Genomic DNA, 16,887 nt, shown 5'->3' with positions numbered 1-16,887 from the left:
AGCAAATATAAAACTAAAAAATCCCCATCCCAGCCAGTCAGAGAATGCTTTTTACTGGGAGTGGAGAAGGCCACAGCCAAACTTTATTGCTCCTTGCATCCCAGCTCCTGCCTCTTGCCTTGACAGAGCCCAGACGTGTCATCTGAGAAGGAGGAGGGCGAGGTCACTGCCCTTCTCCTGTTTCCTGCCAGAGCTCTGCTCTTCTGCTGGGCATGCAGGCCTGGGACAACTTTGCAGCCTGCAGGCTGTGGCGTGGAAGGAGCTGCTGGGTGGTTCTTATAAAAGGGGGTGTAAGATGCAGCCCTCCCTGCTTCCCCTGAATGGGAAGACGAGACACCCTTGACTTAGGCCAAGTGCCCAAGGTTCATCTGTGGCTGTTCAGGTCAGAGAAGCATTCATGGTGCAAAGAGCCTTCAAATCAGCTGGACCTGGGCCTGAGCCCCAGCCTGGACACGTGCAAACTGAGCACCTCGCTTAGCCTGCCCTGTCTGCAAAGGGGGAGTCCTCAGACCCTCCTCATAGACCTTCTCGGGATGGAACGAGAAAGGAGTGTATTCACTTTCTATTGCTGCATAACAAACTCCCGCAAAGTTAGCAGCTTAAATCAACAGCCGTTTATTATCTCACAGTTCTGCAGGTGAGAAGTCAGCTGGATTCTCGGCCTGGGTCTTGCAAGGCCAAAATCAAGGTGTGAGCTGGCTGGGCTCATGTCTAGAAGCTCTGGGAAAGGATCTGCTCCCAAGCTCTTTTGGGTTGTAGAAGTCTGCTCCTGTGGTTGTCAGACTGAGGTGCTGTTTCCTTGTTGGTTGTCTCAGCTCCCAGAAGCTGCACTCTCTCAGGTCCCTTCCACATGGTCTCTTCCATCTTCAAGTCCTCAAAGGTACATGGAATCCCCCTCAGGCTTCAGATCTATGACTTCCTCTCCTGCCACCAGCCAGAGAAAACTCTGCTTTTAAAGGGCTCATGTGATTACACTAGGCACACCTCTCAGATAATCTCCCTTTGGATTAACTCAAAGTCAACTGATTTATAACCTTAATTAGGTTTTTTAAATCCCTTTGCCATATAATGTGGCAGAATTATGGGCTTGATATCTCATCATATTCAGGGATTAGTGGAAAATCTTGGTGGACCATGTTCAGAATTCTGCCTAGCACAGGCAGCAATTCTGAATTCTAGACTAGACTCAACACAGTGTTTCTTTCCCTCTGCTCCAGGTGCTCAGAGGAAAGGGTGGCACCAGGCTGGTCGGCTGCTCGGGACCCCCTGGTCCTTCTCCCCTCTTCTTCTTGGGCAAGCCTCTCGGGCTTTTGAAGACCTGAGCAAATGCGGCTGCTTCAGGACCCCTGGGATTTTGCTGCTGTCCATCACCTTCTCCCTTCCAGAGTTTCAGCCACCTCAGCCCACCAGGTCCCCTGCCTGGGCCCCACCATTCCCTTCACACTCCCGGCATGCACCATCTCAACATGATCCATGGCGGCCATCTACACTCACCTACTCTCTGCCACCAGATCTGGTCTCGATCAGTCCCTGCTCCCTTAATCTGCTCTCTTCCCCTTATCCCAGTGGACACCTTACAGGCCATATTTCCCAGGCCTGACTGCGAGGGCAGAGATGGAGTCTGTCTTACACCCTCTTGTGTTCCCAACACCCGGTTCAGTGCCAGGAGCTGAGCAGACACTTAACAAACATTTGTTGTGGTTTCTCTGGGCTCGTGTATCTGTGAGGTCCATTTGCTAAAGTGCTTCTCTCCCTGTCCTAAACCCAAGCATATGTCACCACCCACCCCTGCAGCAAGTGAAGCCCCGTGTCACACTCTCCCTCTGCCCAAGGGCAGTGACAAAAGAGAGGGGCTGACTATGTGGGTCCCTCAGAGTGACATGCCACCACTAACTCCGTTCTGTCCCACACCACACATCTCTCTCTCACACACACACACACATACACACACACACCAGAGACTCCACGTGCCCCTGGGCCCATGGCTGGGGAGGGCAAGAGTCACCACCCATAGGCGTCCACCCCTGGCCACACCTGGACCTCAGCTCAGTGATCTCTCTAGGAGTTTTCTTGTGCTGGCCTTAATCTTTTTTCATTCCGTCCCTGAATTTGGACCTGTGTTCTCATCCCCCAGGGACCCACCCACTTCCTCTTGGGAATCCAGCCGAGGACAGTGTGGTTTGAAGAACATTCTAACCCCAGCCCCAAAGCTCTAAGAGAAAAAATGACTAAAAGCCCTGGAATGTGGAGCCTGCTGCTTCCTGCAAAGCATTTGAATGAAACACGTAACCAACAGCTGCAGCGCAGAGAATGGAAACTCTGAGGGACGTCATGCTCCAGGGCCTCAAATAGCAGGGCTGTGAGCAGAACAAGCTCTTTATTTTGGCCCAGCCCGGACGCCCTCGGCGCCCACCTCCTCCTCGCTCCTTCCAGGAACCAGGCCCGACGTGCCAAGGACGTGCTCTGGTTGCTTACTCTTTCCAAACACCCTGCAACCCCACTAAAGCCCCAGACCCTTTGTAGGGGATAGTAAGCCCCCTTCCCACTCACCAGCCCCCAAGGGAATCTGGGACCCCACAGCCCAGCCACTCTGCCCTCTCAGGAGCAGAAGGTGAGACATCCCACCATAGTTCCCATCCTGGAATCAGCCCCAGGCCAAGCCTGGCAGTGCCAGCCAGCTATGCAAAGCGCTAGGATAACGTTACCCAAGGCTGCTGTCAGGGTGGGCTTGGGACAAGGGAGGAAGGACAGACAGTCCCATAAGGAGCAAAAGTCCTGGGAGTTAGGGAATTCCTAGGGATCATTCCTGACCACAGGGAGGACACACTAACATTTTTTCAACTTCCTTACTGAGATGTAACATCCACACAGTAAAGCACGTTACTCTTAACGGTACAGCTCAATGAGCTTTCATACATGCATACACTACCTGAATCAAAATATAGAACATTTTGAATACCCGAGGGTTCCCTGGAGCCCTCCCCAGTCAATACCTCTCCCCCTCAGAGGGAACCTCTCTTAGAAATTCCTCTATCAATTAATTTCGCCCATTTTTGGACTTCATTTAAATGGAGTCACAGATAGTATGTGCTCTTGCCACTGGCATCATGTCTATGAGATTCCTTCATGTTGCAGGCACACTAACAGCCCCATGACACCTGCCACGCTCCAGGCACCACACGGAGGATGGCATGTTGACTTTCTGCACTGAAGCCTTGATTTTGAGCCCTTTTGGCAGATAAGGAAGTCAGTTAAATCGGCAGTTCACTGCCACACAGTCAGGACATGGAGGAGCTGGAATTCAAACCCAGGAGAGATCAGCTCGAAAGCCGATTCTCTCTTCTCTTCCCTCTTTAAAAATATAAGGACACCTGTTCCCAAGACGCCGAGAAGCAGGGAAACATTGCCTTAGAGTCCGTAGCCTAGAATTTCCACACAGAGGAAACTCATTTCAGGCTTTTACACACTCAAGAGCCCAACAGGGGCCCCATTTTACTTTAGTCTCCCTAGTCCATGGGAATATAAGTAAGGCAGAGGCCGAGGGATGAGCAGTGGGAGAGGAGGGCAGCTCAGAGCACCAGGCCTGAGAGGAGAAGGCTTGGGAGGAAAAGAATGAAGAGGTTCATTCATTTAGTCAACCAATATTTATTGAGTACCTACTGTATGCCAGGCACTGTCTTGGGCACCTTTGGGTTATCTAATGCCATGTAACAAACCACCCTAAAACACAGTGGCTTAAAACGAACAGCAAACACTTATTATCTCTCATGATTTGGTAAGTTGACTGGACACCACTTCTACTGATCTCGCCTGGGGACTATCGTGCTGCTACAGCCAGATGGCAGCTGAGACTGTAGTCATCTGGGATCTTGACTGGGCTGGCTGAGTCGAGATGGTGGATTCTCATGTCTAGCACCCAGGCAAGGACCCTGGAAGGCTGGGTTCAGTGGAGACGGTAGGATTGCCGGAATTCTCTCTCTCTCTATGTACTCCCAGGGTCTCTCCCTCTCCATGTGGCCTTTCCAGGTCTCCTCTCCATGTGGATTTCTCTAGCAGGGATCCAGACTTCTTACATAACAGCTCAGGACTCCCAAAAGTATGAAAGTGGAAGCCTCAAACCTTATTAAAGCTCAGGCCTGCACTGGCCCAGCATCTCTTTGGCCATATTCTGTTGGTTAAGGTGAGTTATAGTCCTAGACCAGATTCAGTGTGGGAGGGAACTCTACAAAGGGAATGAATATCAGGAAGCATGTTCATTGATGCCATCATTGGAGCCTAGCTACCACCAAAAAAAGTTCTTTTTTTTTTCTTTTTCATTTATTCAACAAATATTTACGGTCAAGCACACGGTTCCTTCTTGAATAGAATGTTACTTAAACTAAATGTCACTTTTCTTAGATTCACAGCTATCGTTTAGGATAACAGCTACTAAGAAGCTCTGTGAAGGGTAAGCGACATTCATTGAACGTTTACTATATACCAGACCCCAAGCTCAGAGCTTCACAAACTGTAACTCATGGACTCGTTCCTCATTTACCCGCCTTTGAAGTAGATATTATCATTAGCCCTATTGACAGGTGCAGAAAAGGTTGCTTTAAGAAGTTATCTCTTGTTGAATAACAAACCACCCCAAAACTTAGTGGCTGAAAAAACAACAATGATGTATTACCATTCACAGTTTCTGTGGGTCAGGAAACAGGGAACTCAGCTGGGCAGTTCTGGATTGGAGTCTCATGAAGTTGTAGTCAGAGTGTGACTGTGGCTTGTGCACTCACATATGTGGCACCTGGGCTGGGAGGACTCAAACAAGCAGGGCTGGACCAGCTGGAGTTCCTCTCTGTCTCTCTGTGGCCTCTGCACACAAACTCTCCCACACGCAGCTTCAGAATAGCTGGACTTCTCTCCTGACAACTCAGAGGTCCAAAGGCATATGTCCTGAGAGAGAGCAAGACAGAAGTTGTGTCACCTTTTCTAACCAAGGCTTGGATGTCATGCAACGTCATATCTACCACATTCTATTTGTTAAGGCAGTTACAAAGGCTTACCCGGGTACAGGGGAGGGAACTCAATTCCATTTCTTGCTAGGAAATCTGTCAATAATTTTGAGCCATGTTTAAATCAGCACAATCTATCCTCTGGACATAAATTATTTAAATTCCTCTCACATGCAAAATATACTCATCCCCTTCCAATGATCTCCAAAAGTCTCATCTATTATGGCATCAGGGTTAAGCTAAAGGTCTGAGATCCCATCATCTAAACCACTCAGGTGTGGAGGAGTCCTCAGATGCAATTCTTCAGGCATGGTTCCTTGAGTACTATTCCTTTTTATCTCAAGACTTGTGAACTAAAGAGAAAAGTTATCTGTTCCATGTACACCCAACACACAACGATACGACAGGTATTGGATAACCACTATAATAAATACTCCCATTCAAAAGAAGTGGGGTGGGGGGCCAGCCCAGTGGTATAGTGGTTAAGTTCACACACTCTGCTTCAGCAGCCTGGGATTTGCAGGTTCAGATCCCGGGCGCAGACCTAGCACCGCTCATCAAGCCACACTGTGGCAGCATCCCACATAAAATAGAGGAAGATTGCCACAGATGTAAGCTCAGCGACAATCATCCTCAAGCAAAAAAAAAAACAGAAAGGCAACAGATGTTAGCTATGGGCCAATCTTCCTCACAAAGAAAAAACAAAAATAAAACAAAAAGAGATGGGGTAGGGTGGGGAGGGAGTTACACAGTAGTCACTGGTTCACAGCAATTTTGAAATCCAGACAGGCACATATTGCCAGTTTCTTGATTAGGGCTCAGTGCTACTGCCTGGGAATGCTTCTCCACACTTCTTGGCTCCATGCTCTGGGCTCTTGGTTCCACCTTCTGTATCTTCTTTTCTTTACTATAAGAAAAAAGATGGTTGGTGTTTGCAACTGAGTAGCTTTCTCAGGTTGCTTTCTTCCCCCTTCTTGGGGGCTCAAAGTCCAAAAACATTGGGAAACTTTTTTCATTTTGTTCTACTCTGTCCCTTTTGGTCCAAGCTGATGGTGCTTCTGATAATACAATTCTATTTAAAACTTTGTAGGTTTTCTAAGGGTCCTGTTGAGCCTCACTACCTTGGGCAAAAGCTACACCACAGTCTCATCAAGGTCAGCTCTTCTCTACCGTGAGCTTTTTGTGAGGTTGTTGAGGGACAGTTCCCTTAAGATACTTAGAAGCCCTATTGTTTAATAAAGAGAATCTGTGAGGCACACCCTTGAAATACGTAGAGGGCCTTTGTCCATCTGAAAGATTTTATGAAGCATTAAGTCTCTCTGAGGTTTTAACAAAGGTTCTTATAGTCCCACTCTGGATTTCATCCTTGTCCTGAAGCCCTTTTAGACTTTGAGAATCTTTTGCCATCTGTGGAGGCTGAGAATGAGAAACAAGGTTACTTCCCAAACCAGCAAATCCCTGGCTTTTTAATGTTTTCTATAAATTTTTCTTGAAAATTAAAGTTTCCTTTTTAACTCATCTTTCTCCATCTTTATCACATGCAGTTAAAATAACCCAGTTGGCACTTTCAACATTCTGCTTAAAAGTCTCTTCTAAAATAACAATCATCGTAAATTTCAAGGAAAATTAAAAAAACAAAAGTCTCCTTAGCCCAAACCATTAGGTCATTAGGTACATTTCTGTTGTCCATATCACTTCAAGTGACAATGTTGCTAAATTTTCCTCCACTGCAAAAGAGACCGCTTTCCTGTTGCCTCCAACATTTTTCTCACTTTCCTTTAAGCCCTCCCCAGCAGCCTCCTTCAGGGCCATCAGGCTTCCACTAACACCTTCAAAACTCTCAGAATTTCTGCCCACCTCTCAGTCCTAAGCCACGGATTTAGGTTTTGTTATGGCAGCTCTCCACTTCCAGATAACAAAAGTTTGTATCAGCTGTCTTGCATTATAAGAAACCATCCCAAAACAATGGTCTCAAAACAAAAACAATCATTTACTTTGCTCACGAATTTTGGGGCGGGACCAAGAATAAGCCAGGCAGCTCTCCCTCAGGATCTCTCTCCTGAGTTTTCAGTTAATTGGTGGCTGGGGCTGGAGTTAGCCCAAAGGATTCTTTATTTGCATGCCTGGGGCCTAGGCTGTGAAGACTCAAACAGATTGGGGCTGGATGGCTGGGTCTGCTCAGGCACCTCTCTCTTTGAATGTGGCCTCTCTACAAAGCAGCCTCAGGGTGCTTTTTTATGTTGGCTGAAGGCTCCCTGCAAGAGCATTCCAAAAGGAACCATCAGAAGCTGCATGGTCTTTTCTAACCCAGCCTTTGAAATTACACTGTCACTTTTGTCACATTCTATTTGTCTAGGCACTCCCAAATCCCTCCCCCCCCACCAGTTTCAAGGGGTGAGAACATAGACTCCCACTCTTCATAGGAGGAAAGTCAAAGGATTGTGGACTTGTTTTAAAACCATCACAAGAGGCTAAGTAACATGTCCAAGGTCACACAGCCAGAAAGTGACAGAGTTGAGGTTTGAACCCCGGCATTCTGATTCCAAACTTACATCCTTACCTGCTAGTGTACACTGCCTCCTGTATTTGTAGACATGGAGGGAGATGGCGCACGAGGCAGGAGTGGGTGGGTCCTCTGGCAGGAAAGTTCCTGACTAGTTTTTCTCTACTCGGCTTTCTCTCAGAAGAGTAGGGGGACTCTTCATGGAACTGCCTGATGTGAAATGAATTAACAAGCCAGAGCTGGAGCAGCCTCCTCTCAGGCATTTTCCTCCCTGAGATCCTTTTCTTCCCCAAGGCCCTCGATGCCTGGGCTGTGGTTTCCCTGTCACTCTCACCACAGCCCAAGACCCCTCCTTGTCGACTGGCTCCTGCGCACTCGCTCTCACCTTCTCAAGGGGTACGTTCACATGGGGGAAGGAGGAGTGTCCCTTGACATTTCAAGAATGTCTGCCAGATTCTTTGGTGGAAAGCTTCCTCCAAAGCCGGCAGATTATTCATCAGAAGAAGATAGTAACTTCTGTTGACTTGACCAGGCCATGGAACTTTCCTACATTTCCTTTAAAGCTTGACTTTCAACAGATTTCAACACACAAAGATTAAAAATTACATCTTTGTCATGAGTGTTAAAGTCCTAAATAGAGCTTGCACGATAGAACATTTCCAGTAAATCTTGTCTGGAATAATGCTTCCTATCCTGAATGACACCTCGATGCAGAGGACAAATCAGCCAGGAAAGAAATGGTGGGCAGGATGGGCTGCCATGAATGGTTATGCAGTCTGTGCACTGCAGAAAGGGGCCTGGCCAAGGAGACGAATGGGGTGGGGCCTGAAACCCAGCCCCACATTCCACGAACCCAAGCTTTCACCTTGACGAGGGGCTGTGTCCACCTGGAGGAAAGAACAGCTTTTTCTAATTTACCTGCCCAGAGGTGCCCCTTTTTTTCTAACTCAACAAAGATACCGTATGTATTAGGAGTATCACTAGGGGAAGGCAGGAAGATATAATAAAATATTATATTAACCTACTCCACAGGACAAGTAATAGAAATCAATCCTGGCAAATAAAAAGAAAAAATGTATTAAATTTCAAGAAAGGGTTGAACAACGGAGCCTCAGGACAGGCCAGAGAAGGTCCAAGGACCTACGCATCTGGAGTCAATGAACCTCCTTAGAACACTTGCATTAAAGCAGCCCCATTCCAACAGCTCCCAGTCTCTGCCTTTCGGTTCAAAATTCCAGAATCTTGAATCTAATTGGCCCAGCTTGGTTCAGCTATGCCCTCCATACCCATCAGCTGTGGCCAGGGGCAGGGAGGATCATCTAGCAGAGTCTGTACCACAGCTTCAGCTGCTGAGCTCGTCTCTGTGAGTAGGGCCCAGAGCCCAGGCGCTAACGGTGAGCTGTGCAGCCCTCAAGGAGCTGCCTTCGGCAGTTCTGTACCCTCGTCTAGGATTTCTCATCCCCAGGAAGACCAATAGCTAATCGGTGATCTTCCCAACGTCCTGAGAGGCTGATCTGATCCAATGAGTCACAAAAAAGATTCCTGTGGCTGTTCAGCCACTGGTTTTACTCTATGCACAGCAGGCAATGACATTTTTCATTGCCCAAACATCTTACTTATGAGTGCTTTCAGTATCAATGGAAAATCAATTCTTCATATTCTTCTCCTTACTGGGACTTGAGTCACCGTCAGATGATAGCCATTATTCAGCTCCATAAAGCTATTCAGAGGCCAACCTATGATCAGAAATGAATTCTGGCAGAAGTCACAAAATTATTTTGCAGTGTCTTGATTGGCAACTCTTAAAATTTTTTAATTATGATACATTTAAAAATAATCTAACAAACCCACGTGAACACTCTCCAGATTCAACAGATGGTAACAGTTTGCCACTTTGCTTCAGATGTCTTTATCTTTTTAATGAAAATAAAACATGTCAGCTACAGCTAAGCCCCTGCCCCCACCCCTCCTCCTTCTTGCCCACACAGTTAGGAGCACTGTCCTAAAGCTGGTGGTATCATTTCCAAGAGTGATTTTGGTTTTGACTTTTCTTCTTGTTTGGACCTCAAGCGCAGAAGTCGAGTCAATCATTCTCCTCAATGGCACACTCGCATCACTGTTCCTTCTGCACAAAGGCCCTCTCTTGTTTAATTTATTGATTCCTTCAATCCCCGTTCACTGCCCCAATCTCCTCCATCCCTAAAAGCAACCACATTAATGTCTGACATCATGTCTTTGTTTGTCTGTGTGTCCCTCTAAAACATACACTGTCATTCTGTGGACATGGAGTCTTTGTTTACACGAACAATATGGAGCTATAGACTTTATTGTTTCTTGCCTTCTTTGGTCAGGACTATTTTGAAGGCCCACTCATATTGTCGGGTGTACACTTAGCTGGTTGTGCATCCACCCCATTTGACTTAGCCCATTCTTATCCCATTCCTCCAGTGCGGTGGAAGAGAGAGGCAAACCGAGGAGATGGTTAAGAATAGGCTTGTCCTCAAGAGTCTGTCCCAGGGCACAGGTGTACCAATGCCCCTACTGGACCACGCATGTGTGCATACATTTACACACACACAAACACGCATGCATCTTTAGCTGGGGCCTTGGCAAGTGGAGGTAGGGAAAAGCAAGCCGGGAGTTCTCTCAAAAGGAGACCTGTCCTAGAGCTCTGATACTTTTAAATCCAAGTCCTTGCCTCCTCTAGGAAGCCGAGTCTGACCACCCCATGCCACCAGGTCTCTCCCCCTTCTGGGGACTGTGAATCTCATTTAATCATACACTAGTCTATTCTAGTCTTTCTGTGACTGTCTCCCTAATCAGACTGAAATCCTCTTGAAGCAAAGAACCATCTCTTGTCTTTTTTGTCTCTCTTGCTCAAGGCCTGGTGCAGAGGAAATGAAGGCAGAGAGTGGGAAGTTGAATAGTGATTTCACTTACTTCAGGCCCGGCTCCCTCCCTTTTAGGGATACACCATCTTTCAACAAAGACTTGTGTGCCAGGTTCTTAAATGTTCAGAGAGGAAACATACACTTTTCCAGCTCTCAGGGAGCTGTTTTATGGAGGATGCAAACATCCAAACATGAAGTTGTAGGACAATGTGGAGAATGCAAAGACTTAAGCATATTCCTCGGGGACAGAGGAGGAAATTCCAGCTCAGAGCAGAGGGAGGCCAGAGGGCTCCTAGAGGAGGTAATATCAAAGTTGAACCTCAAAGAGAAGAGCTAAATTTAGAACTGGGAGAAGGGTAAGGGGATTATGAAATAAGGGTGAGAGGAGACAAGAAATATCAGTTATTATGGCTGTGTAACAAATTACTGTAATATTGGCATCCAACAACCATTTATTATGTTTGTAGAGTCTTTGGGTCAGGAATTTGGACAAAGCACAGCAGGATGGGCTTACCTCTGCTCTGTGATGTCTAGGGCCTTAGCTGGAGGCAGCCAAGGCTGGACTTTGGAATAATCTGAAGGCTCATTCACTCACAAAGCTCGTGGTGGGTGCTGACTGTAGGTTGGGGGCCTCAGTTCCTCTCCACATGGGTGTTTCCATTGGTCTCTCCAGGCAGGCTAGTTTGGGCTTCTTCACAGTGTGGTGGCTGGATTCCTAGGGTGAGCATCCCAAAAAAGAAAGAGAGCTAGGTGGAAATTATAACCTTTATACGACTTAGCATCCAAAATCATCACTTCTGCCATACTCTATTGATCAGAGCAGTCACAGCCCTGCCCAGATTCGATGAGAGGAAACCTAGACCCCACCTCTCCGTGGGAGGAGTGTCATTCACATTGCAAGAAGAGCATGTGGGATGGGATATATATTCTGGTGCAGCCATCTTTGAAGAATGCAGTCTCCATAGTATGTAATGATAGGTTAGAGGGACAACAAGGGAGGGACAGGTGTCCAATATTGCTGGAGTACGATATGCAAAACAGAGGCAGCCAAATACCACTCCATAAGGATAGGTCAGGCCAGGTTCTGGAGGGTCTTCAAAACCACACTTAGGAGAATGCTTATAGGCAAAGGAGGACTTTGGAAGCCCAGGACCCCTGCCCCCTCATTTCCATCACTCAGCACCTCCTCTGGGCTTGATCAGAAAATATCTAAGGCCCTCTATGGTGGCTAAGGCAGAGGGACTCTGAGAGTTGGTCTGTGCCCTTGGAGTAAGAGTCAAGAGGAGGCAGCCACCAGGCCCTAGCCTTGTCCCTATGTGTGCATATGTCCACACCTGCCTGGCCAAGACCAATCTCTTGGCCCCAGAGTCCCATGGATTCTGCTGCTTGGATGGCAGGCAGGGACTCTTCAGAAATGCCCTTCCAGATCCATTCTGAATGGTCCTGAGCAGAGCGAGACTCACGCTTCACATACACATACCGGCCCATGAGGTATAGGCCAAAGGGGCAGCACAATATTCAGGAGAGAGTTCTTGTTTCGTAGTCAGGAATCCTGTGTTCTCATCTTGTCTCTGCCCAATGAGCTGTGAGCCTTGGGGAGGTCATTCACCCTGCTGGACCTCACAGGCAAATGCAAAAATGGCAGTAGACAGGAATTTTCTCCAAGTAAGGTCTTTGGAGCTCAGCAGTTAAAATCACCCGGCTTGAAAACTACAGTGAGATACCACCTCACATCCACTAGAATAGCTAAAATCAAAAAGATTGACAATACCAAGTGCTGACAAGAATGGAGAGCAACTGGAACTCTTACACTTTGTCAGTGGGATGGAAAGGTGTATACTCACTTTAGAAAACGGTCTGGCAGTATCCACTACAGTGAAACACCTTCCCAACAGCCCAGCAATTCCACGCCGAGATAAAAGACATGAGAACATATAGCCACACAAAAGCCTTGTACAAAATGATCGTAGCAGCTTAATTATAACAGCCAAAAATGGGAAACAGCCCAGGTGTCCATCAACAGGTGAACAGATAAACTAATCACAAGCAACAAACTACTTGATACACACAAATGGGTGGACCTCAGAAACATTACTCTGAGTGAGAGAAGTCAGAAGCGAAAGAGTGAATACTGTAAGACTCAGCATGAAGTCCAGAAACAGGTGAAACTTAACAGATGATGACAGAACTCAGCAGCGGACATCTGGGAGGGTGGGGGTGGGGGTGGGGGGGATGAAGTGGGGGTGGGGAGACTGGAAAGAGGACCCATGGAACTTTCAGGAGTGATAGAATTGTTCTTTATCTTGATGGATGTAGGTTACACAGATGTATACATTTGACACTTAAGATCTGTGCATTTCACTGTTAGACTTTAATTTTTTTAAAGTAAAATCATCTGGACTGCCTGTTAAAATGCAACTTCCTGGGCGCCCAGACCTACTGAGTCAGGCAGTCCTTCGGAGTGGGGCCCCGGGAATCTGCGCTCTGAACAGGCTCCAGCTTTGGGGAGAGCATTAGATTTGAGACCCAGGTCCCCAGGGGCAACACCCACACTCTCCTCCCTCCCTCCACGTCCCCCACCGCCACGATCCCACCCAGCACTTGGCGCATCCCGCGCTCCCCCAGCCCTCTCCCCAGTCGCCCCTGGTAACGGAGAAAGGGCTTGAAAACCCTCAAAGTGCAGCCGCCTGGGGAGGGGCCGTCCACAGTGTCAGCGAGACAACGGCAAATACAAAATGCGGGTAATTGGCGGTTTTCTGCTCCGCGGCCCTTTGTGCGGCGGCGCGGAGCCGGCGGCCGCGCTCCCCAGCCCGGGCCTTTCAGCCGCCCGGGCGGCCGCCCGCTCCCGGCGCTCCGCGGCGCATAATTAATCGGGCTTCAGAGGGCCCGGGACAAAGGCGCCCATTCACGCCGCCGCTCCTCCCCCCGGGGATATTGTTATTTCTAAAAACTGCAGCCAGCTGGGCCGCAGAGAAACGTCAGCTCTGTGGGAGAATGAGCGGCCAGGCCGCCGAGGAGAGAGGGGCTCTGTCCCTGCGCCCGGAGCGGGATGAGAGCGGGAGAGGGAGCCGCGGCGGGCAGGGGGCCCGGGGTCTTTTCTGAAGTCTGCACGACTCCTCAGAAAGCCTCGTGATTTCCATGGGGCCCTGGAGGAGAGCGCCATGGAAATGGTAATGGGGGGCATTGAGGCTGGTCCTTAGGGAGGGAGAAGGGGGTGCATTCAGGCCGCCCTACCACGGCACTGCTCCCGGGTGGGAGGGGCCATGGACGGCCGGGTGGGGAGGCCAGAGGGCCCCCACCTGTACCAGGCCCTCCTCGGCACCCGGGAGAAATACGTCAAGGAATACGGGCCTGAGTCTGGGTCCGTGGAGTCTGCAGTTAAGTCAGGGGCTGGGGACGTGAAGACGCCATAGTTACCCAGCTTCTGCCCCAGGGGCCACCTGGGGAGCTTATTCAAAACAGTACCCACACAGGCCTGGGCCTCGCCCCCAAAGTCTGCACGGGGCAGGGGTATCTGTATTTTCATAGCTCTGCAAGTACCTCTGAAGCCCACCCACTCAGCGCTGCCTTGGGGGATGGCTCAGGTGCTCGACTTCCGGTTTCACAGAGGAGGAAACAAGCCCGAGGACGCAAACGGACTTGCCCAAGATGTCAGAACAGAGCCAGAATGGGTCCCTGGGTGTGCTGGCTGTGTGCAAGATCGCAACAGAGGGAGACAGAGGCTGCTGAAAGGGAGCATGCACCTCCTCCCCAGAGCATTTCTTGACTGTTCAGGCCTGCTCTGAGCTCTCCCTTGCCTGGCCTCTCCTTGCACGAGACTGAACTGCCTAGTTAAATGCCTCCAGCGTGTTCTGTCTCGTGGGTTCGTTGGGGTTTCCCCCACCCCACTCCATCAGAGGCACCCTTCAGTGCAGGCTGGGAGATCACACTGGTGTTGTGTCCCAGCCAGTGCTGGTAGAGCTCTGGCCAAGGTTCGTTGGACGCAAACAGCATCTCATGACTCCAGGGTCCCGTCTTCTAGGCTAAGTTCCCCTTCAAAGTCCAGTGCCCTCCTCAGGCCCAGCAGAAGGCTTGGTCCCAGGTCAACAGTGCTGGGCTTCACCTTTGCCCCTGAACCCAAGGAGATGGGCACCCATCATTCCTTGTCCCAAAGCTGGGAGCAGTCATGAACAGCCGCCATGGATTTCCAAAACCTCAGCCTCCTGAACACCTCCCAGAACAAGCAGGGGCCTTTCCAAAACCCTGCCCATCCCAGTCCATCTCGCAGAGACATTCTGTCCCTCAGCTGTGCTCTGGAAAATGTTCCCTCAGCCTAAGACTGCCAGTCCTAAGCAGGACCACAGCCTCAGAGCCAGACCGCGCCATAGAGCCTCGCTCCACCCGCGAGTCAGGGAAAGGAAGCCTCCTGTGTTTTCAGAGGAGCCTGGCCTCCAAGGCCCAGAGAAGGTGCCCAACAAGCTCATTCTGCTTCCACCAGGCCACACTGGAAAGCCAACATCATGTGACATTCATATCTGTGGGTGGGAGAATGTGCAGAAACTCAAGAACAAAGTGGAGGGAAAGAGAGCAGAGTTCAGCCAAGGCCTGGCCAAGTCTCCAAGGGGTCAGATCAGCTGTCCAGTAGCAAGCCAGCTCAGGCATAGCCACTGAAGCCAGGAAAATTTCCCAGAGGACCCTGTGACCTAGGCAGCCCCCAACCGCCAGGCCACCAGCATGGAATCAAGCAGAAAAACAGGCTGTCTCCCATTGAATAAGCTTTTTTTTAGGATATGGAGTGATCTGATACTGTCTGCAAAGGAGAGGAAGAAGGCTCAGCTATAAGGAACTAGACTATGTAAAAAAAAGTCCTTGAAACACACACTGAAGTGTTTAGGGGCAAAGGGGCAAAATGTCTCTAATTTGTTTTCCAACCATTCCATAAAATAGAAATAATTGGTGAATGTCACAAAAGAGCTTACAGAAATTACTTATAATATTATGGTTTTTCTGAAGCTTGAGATGAAAAAAACAAAACAGTAGTCAGCATACATACACACAAACAACACAGCATTGATATTCCAAATCCTAAACCCAGGGATGGGACTCAGCTCTCCTGTTGTCCCATGCACACACACGCTCACAAGTGTCTTTCACTGTCTTCTTTTATAGCAGTTTGTGAACCCAAGTCGGTTTGCAGGTCCTAAGGGTAAGGCCTGTGTTGTTTATCTCTATCGTCCTCTCACAGTTAGCCCTGTACTTGGTAAGTGATAGGCATTCAGCCAAGTCTGGCATCCAGTCATTGGCCGTGGAAGGTTTCCAGCTCTGAGTGAGATGGAAGAAGGAGGAAGACAAGAGCACTGGATGATGGAAGAAGGAGTCAAGAAAGACGGTAGGGTCCATGTAGATTTTCCAGTTGAATACACTCATGTCAGAACTGATGTTTTTTTCAAGGTTAGTAGTCGGGCCCAACTCATCAGATCCTTCCATCCTTCCATGAAGCTTGGAAAGTAACTCAACCCCAGTGGGGCTGCCCCATAGGGTCCCCTGAGAGCGCTTACAGACATACACAGCCTGAACCTGGCCGTGTTCACGTCAACATGTGGTTAACAGAGTCAGTAATGTCTTTATTTAAACACTGCCTCGTTCTCTGAGTGTTTCCTGTATGTGAATCTCGTCTCCCCAGTGAGATCACAGGGGTAAAGGCCTTGCCTCCTCCCACCCCCCAACACGTGGCCACCCTTCTGGGCTTCCTACAGACACAGACCCACGATGAGCCTCCCATGCCTCCACCAGGAACTATGTCTGGTTTGCTCTCTTCCACATCCCCAGCACTTAGCACAGTGGTTGGCCCATAGTTGGCACTCAGTAAAGCCTGAATAACAGAGTGAATGGGAGTCTTGTTGAGTTCAGTTGAACTGAGTGCGTTGAGTTGCCTTCTTCACCAGGGCTCACTAAGCAGGCTCTTTGAGAGTTGGACTTCTGACCTCACTTGCTCGCCACGGAGGCAGAACCAATGCAGACCTCCCCACCTATCCTCACAGTGGGTCCCTTGGCTGCCAATTCTACCATGTCACCACGTCCCTGAGAAAGGTAGTGGCACCATCTCTGTGGCCAGTGTGGCACGGTCAGTGTTAGGACAGGTGGACTGTGCCTCTGAGTCCTCTTCTTGTGGTGCTCTGGGGTGGGGCCGCCTTGGGAAGAGAAGCTTTGCTGCCCACATTTCTGGTGGGGACAGGACCTTCTGGAAGAGAGCTCCAGGTCGAAGTTATGCTCCCCCCACCCCCACTCCCTCACTCCATCCCCACAATCATAGGTATGGACAAGGCTGGACGTGGGGACAGAGAGTGCAGCACCCTGTAGGCACCAGTGACTGAGGGAGAGCAGTGGGCTTGGTGGGGGCAGGGAGAGTGTGACCAGAATGGTCATTGGGAGTTGCATTTTCCTCCCTGGTGCTTGGGGCCAGTGCACTTGTGGTGGGGCAGTGGGACTGCTCCTCCCAGTTGCCAGCAGGAATGGGAAA

General features: G+C 49.3%; 1 long non-coding RNA gene across 1 annotated transcript in view; it reads right to left on the bottom strand.

The window, feature by feature from the left end:
- Window positions 1–594: 594 nt before the first annotated feature.
- The window catches only part of LOC106826363 (uncharacterized), a 37,395-nt gene continuing 21,102 nt past the window's right edge, over window positions 595–16,887 (bottom strand). Inside the window, exons 2-7 of the long non-coding RNA XR_011504069.1 lie at window positions 10,903–11,103; window positions 9,114–9,233; window positions 7,555–7,707; window positions 5,046–5,901; window positions 4,670–4,935; window positions 595–924 (exon numbers count right to left, since the gene is read on the bottom strand). This is a non-coding gene — a long non-coding RNA (uncharacterized lncRNA). The remainder of the gene's footprint in view (window positions 925–4,669; window positions 4,936–5,045; window positions 5,902–7,554; window positions 7,708–9,113; window positions 9,234–10,902; window positions 11,104–16,887) is intronic.

The sequence above is a fragment of the Equus asinus genome, chromosome 6 (assembly GCF_041296235.1).
Source record: "Equus asinus isolate D_3611 breed Donkey chromosome 6, EquAss-T2T_v2, whole genome shotgun sequence".
Taxonomy (NCBI): Eukaryota; Metazoa; Chordata; class Mammalia; order Perissodactyla; family Equidae; genus Equus; species Equus asinus.
This window is presented reverse-complemented; position numbering and strand designations above follow the sequence as displayed.